Source organism: Diospyros lotus, chromosome 13 (genome assembly GCF_014633365.1).
Source record: "Diospyros lotus cultivar Yz01 chromosome 13, ASM1463336v1, whole genome shotgun sequence".
NCBI lineage: Eukaryota > Viridiplantae > Streptophyta > Magnoliopsida > Ericales > Ebenaceae > Diospyros > Diospyros lotus.
Window position 1 is genome coordinate 5,969,022 of NC_068350.1, and position 11,355 is coordinate 5,980,376.

Below are 11,355 nucleotides of genomic sequence, written 5' to 3' on the forward strand. Positions count from 1 at the left end.
TTTCACTTAAAATAATGGAACATGTTTGTTTTCAACCATCCACATGATAATTCAAAATTTTGCAACAATCTAAAATGAGGAATTATTCTTTTCGGTTTGTTTCTATTCTTAACAAAAATTATTAATTTTACTTTCACTCAATAAAAAATAAATACATTCCATTCCATTGGACTCCACTCAATGTTATTAATTATGCTAAATAATCTTAATTATATCCTTTTGATATAATTATATGTAAATATGTCATCACATTAAAATTATGGGGATGTATAAAATTTGATCTTATTAATCAGAATATTTATATGCATAAACTTTTTATTATAGCTTCATGCCAAATTTTATACAAGGAAGACTTTTGTACAAAAAAATTATATATATATATGCACATGCAGATTTTTTTACTATATAATTATACAAAAATTTTCGTAGACAGAATTTTATAAATGTAAAATTTTAACCAAATAATTACAAAATCAAAATTTTTAGAGTAAACTTCTATGAAGAAGCGAATGCGGCCTCAACCCGCCTCAGCACTGCAGCTCAGCTGCCTCCTGAGGATGAGCTGTGGCCAATGCCTGTTCTGCTATTTCAGCGCGAGCCTTGCTTTGGCCGCCTCCTTCGCTGCCTTGACCGCATCACCTCGTACGCGAATCGCAGCATGTGGGCGAGCTCTGCAATTCGAGCCTCGGCGGTTCGCAGCTGCTCTCCCATTCTTTCGCCCTCGGCCTTCAAAAACACATCAAAGGTAATGATTGAGAAGGCTCAAACAAAAAGAGAGGAACTGCACGACTTAATTGGAAAAATACAAAACCAAAATTCCCAGTTACTTTCTATATCAGAAAGCCAATTTGAAATGCAATAGGTTGCACGCGTTTTAATCAAATAAAGACTGAACATAGCAGCTCTATGGCTGGCTTGGTCTAACACCAATACAAGGTTAAAATTGTTGAAACAAAATGAAGCTACAGAAGATCAATTCCAATCAGATTCAACTCACAGAAACACTTCTCTTACAATATCATAAAGATTATGCGATAAAATATTATACTATCAGAATTTATGAGACAACAATAACAAAAATTACAAACCTTAATCCCACTAGGTGGGGACCAAAATAATTCAGGGTAATGGAGAAAAGTCTAATCAAAATCTTTTCTACAAATAAGATAAGGCAGTCAAGCATTACTTCATAGAAACATGTTTTGCATACATCTAATACCACTGCATGTGTGTGTGTGCGCGCGCGCGCGTAGAGAGAGAGAGAGAGAGAGAGAGAGAGAGAGATGTGTTGTGTACATGAATATAACACTCAGAAACTTCACACACAGAAAGAAACATCTTTCAAAATTTAAAACAAAAACTTCACACACAGAAAGAAACATCTTTCAAAATTTAAAACAACATTCAATCCATAACATAGACATCAGCCACATGATATCATCAACAATAAGTAATTAGTTCATCGCTGAACTGTCCACATTACTGTAAAGCACCCAACTCTTTTTCGGAGAAGAAAAAGAATCAGTCATGAAAGGATAAAGGGAAAAAATTAAAAGCATAGTCAATAGACCAATGAAGGTAAATTTCTTACCTGAAAATGGCAGAATTAGCATGGGTTCACCCAGATCAGAAAGCCAATACATAAAGTACGAGTATGTTATACCCTCAATCTGGGAATATCAAGAAACATTAACCACACAGAACCTCTTGATCACATTTTCAGGTGTATCTCATTCTCATAATTCCATATAGAACCACTTGTTTCTGTACCAAAATGAAAATGGTGATACCTTATGTAATCAACATGTTTGCACCATATATGCAACTCAAGTTCAAGAAATCTGTGGTTTCTATTACTTCATGAAGGCAGGTACACACCCATACTGACTATTAGAAAGAAATGGGCACCACCAAGGATTTCTACTTATAAGCAAATGACTCGCTCCTGGAGCATCTTCATAACAGAACAATAAACTTTTACATCTTCATAACAGAGATGTGAAGCACTTCTTCTGGAATGGAGAATCTCTAGCACAAATCTTATGAGTACTTATATCTTTCACTTGTACACTTTTCCGATCTCAACACTAGGAATCTGAAACTTCCACTAATAAATACTGGATGAACCAAGAAATCGAAACAAAGCACCCCTTAAGATGACTACCCTTTCATTTAAAAAACAAAAAGAAAATTGGAAAAAGGAATGAAACAAAACATTGGTTTCTATATCCATGGAAAGCAAACAGAAAAAACACACCATGATTTACTTTATTCATATTACATTATCAGCATAACTATCCATTACAGGTAAAATGAATAGTCTGCCTGATGACAGTGCTGTAGCAGATGACTATCTTTACGCAAAGTTTCATAGGCACAGGCATATGACCGACCAATTTAAGCCATACTTCCTTCATCAAGGAACATAAAAGGTCCAGCAATAACAATTAAGAATTGGTTCTCAGGGTAAGGCCATCCTTCTGGCACACACTACAACATATGATAACTTAGATCAGCTGAAAGCCTTAGAACTAAACCAGTGGATCTAGAATACAAAGACTACAATTACTTGGTGAACCTCAACCTGTCCACTCTCATATCTTAACCTGATAGACAGAAACTGTAATAAGACAGCCGGATATTTAATTGTACTGGCTGTCTACAAACTACTTGAACCATATACATCCGCACGTCACAACAACTATAATCACAAACCTTAATCCCACTGGTTGTCCAGAAATTCATTTGACCATACACATCTGCATGTTAGTTGATGAATTATTCCTTGCCCAGATCATGGGATCAGAAAGAAAGCTTGAGATAGAAAGACAAATATATTGTGCATTCCTGAGCTGTTGGAATCTGAGTGACCAACAATCTCTTACATATAGTTGTCTTAAAAGATTAGAATTGACACGAGAAGAACAGAAGAAAAACAATAATGACAAGTAATATAAAGAAATGGTGCAAAAGAGGATTCCAGAATAACCAACATAACCAATTGAAGATTTTAGTAAGAAATACAAATTCTGGGAGACCAGTGTAATCCCAGTCTTCCGCCTCACACAATCAATCTCTCAACTCTCACGAACAGTAGGAAACTCTCCACACACGAAAGAGAAAAACAGAATATAGAAAACAAATAGGAACAGAGCAAACACACATACAAGAAGCCGGGATTTTATCCTAGTTCAGTTCTTCTAATGAAGAACTTACGTCCAGACTGCCTTTGACCTTTCTCTACTATCTTGAAAACACAACAGATGATTACATGCACTGCTCTCGGATCTCTCACAGCCCTATACACAGGCTATACAGAATCTTGAGATTACAAAGCAAACTACTTTTCTCTCACACACACAGCACATACTCAATCTCTTTCTCGCTCAAGATAGAACAACAATTGTGTCTCAAATGAGACCCCCCGACCCCCTATTTATAATACGTAAGGGGCGGACATTACAAGATAACAAACTAACAAACCTAAAAGAAAACTAACCCACCCTTGAAATACCGAATACATCCCTGACCACTATCCTCTCGAGACTTTTAACTAATCTAAGACAAATGATTTAACAACCAATATCATAATTCTTGTTCTTTATTTCAATTCAGAATATATCACATATTAAGAAGCTTTAGAAGAATGGAATGAGGATGAGTGCAATAATGTAACCCATTAATTAATTTGTGGCGACGTACAGCCACATGGAAGCATTGCCAAGAAGTTCTCAATGGGATATCACCAAAACAACAGGGAAAAAAGGACTGATTGCTTCCATTTGTCATTTACATAAAGAACTGTGCTACATCTACATACAAGCTTACACACAATCTTACACACACGCATAAAATGACGAAAAACCCACCCATTTGCCGCCTCCTCTCTGCTCTCTCTCCCCTGTTCGCGACAGATGAGGCCCGATCGGCGCAAGGCGGCAGCGGCGACGAGGCTGCATCGGCAAGGCGGCAGTTCCTGGAGGCGGTCGTCGGAAGGGGGGAGAGAGGAGAGGGGAGGAAAGGTAGGGGCGGTGAATTTGCAATTGGGTGAGGGGTATTTTTGTCATTTCTCTTACATAAAAGATCAAAAGAAACATCATAGGGAAATTCTATTCGCAGCCAACTTTTTACTCTTCACAGCCATAATTAAAATAAATTTAATAATTACTCTTCACAGCTAGAATTATTACTTATTACAGCCACTCATATTTCAAAATTGCCCTCATATATCCATACATCTCTACCGCGACTCGTCGTCGTTCTTTACAGCATTTGTTGCTTCTCTGCAACCTCCACTCGTCGCCGTCGCTTCCCTACAGTCGCACTCATCGCCGTCGCCTTCCCTACAGCCGCGTATCTCTGCTGTGCACTTAGTGAGGTAATTTTTACTTACATTTTTTGATTTTCTGGGTTGGAAGATTGAAGTTGGAGGCTAGAAGGGGAGAGGTTGGATGGGCGAAGGTGGTGGCCGCCTAGGTTCGGAGGCGGTGGCGGTGGCGGCGGCCTCCAAACCCTAGGTTCGATCGGTCACCGCCATTGAAAGGAGGCAGTCGGAGGCGGAGCCTCCAAAAGCTAGGTTTCGGAGGCGCCCCACGCCTCCGAACCCTAGAGTTCGGAGGCAGCACATGCCTCCGAACTCTGGAGTTCGGAGACGGCCAACGCCTTCGAACCCTAGGGTTCGGAGGCTTTAATTTTTTTATATTTTACTTTTTATACAAATATTTGAAAAACTTAATTTTTAATTAAATAGTGCTAATTAACATTTTTTTATACTTAATTTTTAATTTAAGTATTACACTAGAATAATTTAATTTTTAATACAAACAAATACATATTTTTTTACTTAATTTTTTTAATCCAATAATGGATTTTCTGAACCCACGGGTTCAAAAAATCCGTAGTTCCCCGAACTCTAGGGTTCGGGGAACATATCTTTTACTTTTTTTATATATTATATTTTATATAATTGTATTAACATATTTTTTATATAACATATTTTATATTAACATATTTTTTTATATTTAATTTTTTATTTAAGTATTGGATTCAAATAATTTAATTATTTAAAAAAATAAATATATAATTTTTTACTTAATTTTTATTATCTAACTATGATTTCCCGAACTTGTGGGTTCGGGAAATCCATAATTCCCCGAACTCATGGGTTCGGGGAACACATCTTTTATTTTTTTATATTTTATGAAATTATATTAACATATTTTTTTATACTTAATTTTTTTATATAAGTATTGGACTTAAATAATTTAATTTTTTTAAAAACTAAATACATATTTACTCATAAATTTTATTTAATACCATGTTGCCCGAACTCCAGGGTTGGGGGAAGCTGAGCTTCCCCGAACCCCAGAGTTTAGGGAATTCCAAATTCCCCGAACTCTAGAGTTCGGGGAGTTCGGGGAAGGCTATCCTTCCCGAACTCCAGCATTCGGGAAGGCTAGGCTTCCCCGAACTCTGGATTTCGAGGAAGCCTAGCCTTCCCAAATGCTATAATTCGGCAAGGCTATCCCAACATTCAGGAAAGGGAGGCTAGTTGGGGTTCGGGGAGGGCTTTCCGCAACTTCATTCTTACAAATACAAACACATACAAACAAACACTATTATAAATACAATACTGTTATAAATACAAACACATACAAACACAAATTGTGTGTTTACCTGTGCGTGATATTCTTTTTTTGAATAGTTGTTTTGTTCTTTCTCAAACTCTTTCCAGTTATCCATTTTAGTCATAGTTATTAAAGGCGCGCCTAGGCGCGCGCCTAGGCGCAAGGCGCCTTAAGGCGCCAGTTTGGCGCCTCGCCTGGGCTGAGGCGAGGCGGTTTCTGCAAGGCGCGCGCCTTGCAAGGTGAGGCGTTGAGGCGCTGAGGCGCGCCTAGGCGCGCCTCATGAAAACCGCGCCTGCATCCTGCCTGCATCATTTCTTTCTCTCCTCTCCAGCATCCCCTCTTCTCAGTTTCAGCATGTATACACCACTACTTATTTACATTTCTTTAGTTTAAGTAAATGTCCACATTTTCTTTTATTTATATTTTACCTTCCATTTACTTTAATACATAAATGTAAATAAGAAAGTACCCCCCATTTGGATTCAATAAAAATATCTAAAAAATCAAAATTCATAACAATAAGAAAATAGAATTTTGATTTTAGTACAAATTCAGGATTTAGCGATTTTATCACCCCCAAAATACATACCTACTATTTCTTGAAAAATTCATTAAAAATTATTTTAACAACAATGAATATTAACTATCAAAATACCGGGAGTTAATTTTTCAAAATGAAAACATTTTCTTATATGTCTCCTTATAATGCCCTAATCTTCCAGACTTAGAAAAAATGCGCTAATCTTCCAAACCTAGAAAAATAGCATTTTTCAAAATGAAAGCATTTTCTTGATTGTGGACTTGTAGTGTTTATTGATTGTGGAGAATACTAAAGCTATTCCAAAATGTCCTCCATCAATAAAACAAGAGATTGGAGAGTACATGCAAAAGAAGAAAAATAACAAGGAATCAAGGATGAGCAAAATATGGCACCGTAAGATGATTTTCAATTTGGTGAAGGGTATGATGATGATGATGATTAAAACTTCTTTATTGATTGTGGACTTGTAGTGTTTATATGTTTGTTTAGAACTTTGCACGATGGTTGGTACTTGTTTGAGTTTGAGACTTTAAGTTTGAACTTTGATGATGTTTCTAGTTTAGAAATTGTATGATGAATGAATTAACTTTGATGTTGTTAGTTTAGAATTTGAAGATAATGAAACATTAATGATATGCATGTGTTATTATTGATAATTTGATAGTTTTTTATGATTTTACTAGATTTTTAGTTTTTTTTCTAAAAGGTGCGCCTCGCTTCGCAAAGGCGCGCCTCGCGCCTCAGGCTCCAGGACTCTTTGCGCCTCGCTGCGCCTCGCGCCTTTCAGAACTATGATTTTAGTGTAGTAATCCATGATGGATCATAAAATGGCTGAGTCGTTCGTATTTTCAGAGAAAATGGATTTAAGTGAAAATGAATTAGTATGGGTGTGAATATGAAATAAAAGGGATGAGAGATTTGAAGAGAAAATAAATTTGCTTGTGATGTAATGTCAGGTGGGTGGTTAAGTTTGAGGAAGAATAGAGATTCGCCGGCGGAATACAGTGGTATGTCAACTGGGTGGTTGAGTATTGAAGATAAGGGTAAAATTGAATTTTTATTCAAGAATATTTTAGGGATATTAAAAAATGGTTGCGAAGAGTAAAATTTTGGCTGTGAATAGAATTTCCCAACACCATAGTGTTGTACATTGACTCCAACTGCAGGCCCATGTATGGATTCAACAAACTTTACAATTAACCTCTCCACTGAATGTCAAACTGATCAAAAGTACATCTCGTTTCTATAAATGCAGTGACTAGATGACATAATCATCCAAAAAGACTAGGTTTGAAAAAGAGATGGCAGGTAGAGTCTTGAATTCACTATAAAGGGCAAATTATAAAAGCTCAAATTCCTTTACTACGCTTCATGAACGCAATCTCCCAATATGTCTTCCACATAAAAGATAACCTAAAGAAATAGCCTAATTTGCTCCAAATCAAGAAGAGACACAAACAGCAAGAGGAATTTTATAGTTCATAAACCGCTGCATGATTAATCAAAACAGGAGAAATAAAAGATAATGAAGAATCTTGTTCCGTCGATCCCGTCACTGCAAACACAAACCTAGCCATAGACATTAACTTTACAAAATTTGTACCAAAAAACTCACCAAAGAGTCGATGATCTTCCCCGTATCGGCGAAACGCATTCTCGAGGCCCCTCTCTGTGGTGTCCCAAGAAAAATTTCCCACAAATATACGGTTTTCTTCTCCCCCGGCCATCAAAAACCAACCCTAACCAAAATTGAAAAACACAAACTGCTTAACAGTTTCAAAAAGAAGGAGAGCATAAAAAGAAGCGACAAATGAGAGATTCGATTGTTATTGCCGCGAGCTGTGAATGAGACCAAACTCCAAAATTGTAAACCCAAGGCCCTGTTTGGCTTCATGCATTAAAGTGTGGAATTAGTCTTTTTTGTTTGTTAGTAATTATATATTTTATTTTTCTAGGAAATTAGTAATTTGGATTTTCGATAAAAAAAAAAATTGGCTCCTAATAAATAAGACCGAATCGATTAAATAGTTATGCTAAAAAATCCTAATTATTATTTTTAAAATAATTGTGTTTAAATATATTATTTCATTTAGATTTGGGTAATATGTAAAATTTGATGTTATTAATCAGAATATTATAAGTGTATCTCAAACTCATGAAATAAAAATAAGAATACTTTCCATTTATAAATTTATACATCAACCTTAATTTTTTTGCCTTTTATTTTTCAATTTTCATATTAAAATATAGTCTTATAAATTAAGATCGATTTCATACGACAACCATTCTTGAAATTTGCCTAAAAATGACGCATGCCACTATTTTTGTATATTACTTTTCACATTTCAAAAATATTTTTATTTAAGTTTCATCAGTTTTAGCTTTTGTTCTTTAAAACCAATTTTTCCAAAATATAATTGTATGAAATTTTTTTCTTTCTTATAGTTTTGTCAAATTTTATTTTGTAAAAGATTTTTGTACAAAAATAAGGTGAAAGTGATGAGAAGAAGTGGACTTGCCAAAAGACAATCTCATCATTTTTGTTTATTTTATTTATTTTGATAAGTTGAACTTATTATTTTAACCGAGACAAAATATATTTCTCTTTAAATCAATTAACCTATTATTATTTGACATCCAAAATAATAATTGTTACGAATATTTTTTAGACCACTTTTTATGGGGTAAAAACAGTCTAGGGGATCGGCCCAATCTCTCGAAATCCAACAGACTCAACGCCAAGGTTGTCAAAGCATGGCTACACGTCGTCAAAAATTGAACAAAGATTACGGAATCAAACGAGCTCTCAGCGATGCTTCCAGCTCGCTGACTATTTAGTTTGTATAACAAAAAGACCACGGAATAATTAGAAACGATGTCCACCTACTCTATCCGAGGCAAACCAGATTCTTAATAATGTGGAACTCATTCTCAATTTTATAGAGTTGATAGGGAAATGTTGTCTCCATAATATTATCCTCTCAGTTTGGATTTTATAAAAATTGTAAACACCTCACAGTATAAAAAAAGTTAAAAACTATTATAAAAGGGGAAGAAATAATATATTGTTACTCTGCCGAATAATTAGAGAACAAAATCTAGATTAAGTATCATTCTGATAACCAGAGAACAATCTAAATTAAATATCTTTCTGACCGAATCACGTAAAATTTTTTTGATAATCAAATCACGTAAAAAAATTTTGTTAGTGCAGACAGACAAACCATTCCACACGTCATCACTAATTTAATTTGATCATTAATCAGGAAACAAACATTAACAGACTGTTTATACATTTGCGTTCTGTATAAGTTTCCGATCAAAAGCTAGATAGAAAACCTAAAGACATCCAACAATTTCATCTGAATAATCATAACATTCAACCCAGAAATCATGCCAGGCCGCCAACACCGTAGTTAACGGCAATAACATCAAATAAATGGCCGCATTCGCACAGTTGAAACCATCTTCACCCGGCAGCGATCTGCGATTGCAAAACACAAAACAGTAATCCCCCAAAACTTTGATCTGGAATGTAGAGGCTCAACTCCCAATGGGCGAGCCTCTCCAAAAATAGGCGTATGCCACTAAATGCGGCGAACACACGGTATTCTTTAGTAAAAGGCGAAAGAATAGTTCGCTCTGTGCCCACCGCGTGGCTGCGTGCCTCTAAAATGCCGCCCCTCATGCCGCATATAGACAGTGTTCCCACGCGAGTTTTGCTCGCTAGTCGATGTGGGAAACATCCTGACTACTGTTACATTTTCGGGCATCACTGGTGAGAGTACCAAGGGTCTTCTTTAAGGCTTAAGAAATTCGGCAGTGCCTTAGGAACCGAGGTGAGAAGGCAAATCGTTGGTTCCTTTAATTTCTTGCTAAAAACTTCTCCTAATAGCATAATACATTGGATTAGACTCAAAAGGCCTTGATTTTAGCCAAGAAGTAAGAATCGCATGACTACTCGCTTCTAGCACAGTGATGGTTCATTGTCATGCCATCAAGACAACCGTTTTAGAATTATTATATCCCTAAAAGATTGATGATACGGTCCAAAAAAAAATATTTTAATTAATTTATTTATTTCACTTTTTGAATTAATCTCAGTTGAATAAGTTAGCCATGTATTTAAAAATAATTAGTTGTGGTTGAACTATATTATAAGTTGTTAAATTATGAATTATGCTTTGCTATTTAGTAAGGAGATAGTTGCAAGCTAGCTATTATATATTTTCTGTTGCAACGAAAATAAATATCAAAATTATTTTTACAACAACAATTCAGTTTGAACATTGAAGGTTTATGCTCCTTTTAATAAACTAAAAATTTATAATTTTTCTCTTCTTAACTCAAAATAAGTAGAGAAAAGAGTATTATCTCCGCAGTTGTACCAAAGTGGTATCACAGCCTAGTTATGGAGCAATGGGTGGAAAACTTGGAGAAGACCATGGAAACAGTTGTTGGGCATAGAGAGCTCTTATGAAAATTGACGGAGACACTAGAAAAACTTAGCAATCGGGTTGAAGAAATTGCCAACCATACCCGAGATGTTGCTAACCATCCCAGTGCATCAACTACTGACCATCCTAGTGCATCAAACAACACGCCACATGCTCGATGGAATGTCGAAGAAAGAATGAATACTAGTTCATTTGTTCCAAAAACTGTAAAGATCAATTTCTCTCGCTATGATGGGAAGGGTGATCCTACCATCTAGTTGTTCAAAGCAAAATAGTTGTTTCAACTACATGAAATTCCTATACCTGATCGAGTTGCTTTGGAATCATTCCATCTAGATGGAGATGCTTATTTGTGGTATCAATTATTACAGTAAAAATTGGGCACAGTCACATGGGAAGAGTTTGGAGATGGGCTAAACTCAAGGAATGAGCCAAATCAATATATGGATTTCTTTGTTAAATTAACTCAATTACAACAAACGGATTCAATAAAAGACTACCAGGATAAATTTGAGAAATTATTGGCTTAGGCAGAACTAATGGAGCAAATCCAACAAGTCAGCTACTTTGTGAAAGGCCTCAAAAAGTCCATTTGCACAAATGTTTGGGCTAATAAACCAACTACCTTGTCTTCGGCTATTGGGTTGGCTCGGTTATACGAAGCCTGTGATCTCACCTCATCTAAAATTCTGTCCACAAGTGATGAAGTTCAAAATGTTCTAGCAACATC

General features: G+C 35.7%; 1 long non-coding RNA gene and 1 other non-coding gene across 2 annotated transcripts; both read right to left on the reverse strand.

Annotated features, from left to right (window-relative positions):
• Positions 1-420: 420 nt before the first annotated feature.
• On the reverse strand, positions 421-8,051 carry LOC127788582 (uncharacterized). The gene is made up of 2 exons (XR_008020426.1): positions 7,784-8,051; positions 421-726 (listed from the first exon to the last, which is right to left on the reverse strand). It is a non-coding gene; the product is annotated as an uncharacterized LOC127788582 (long non-coding RNA).
• Positions 8,052-9,713: 1,662 nt separating this feature from the next.
• Positions 9,714-9,829, reverse strand: LOC127789462 (U5 spliceosomal RNA). Its single transcript, XR_008020606.1, has one exon. It is a non-coding gene; the product is annotated as a U5 spliceosomal RNA (small nuclear RNA).
• Positions 9,830-11,355: the final 1,526 nt, after the last annotated feature.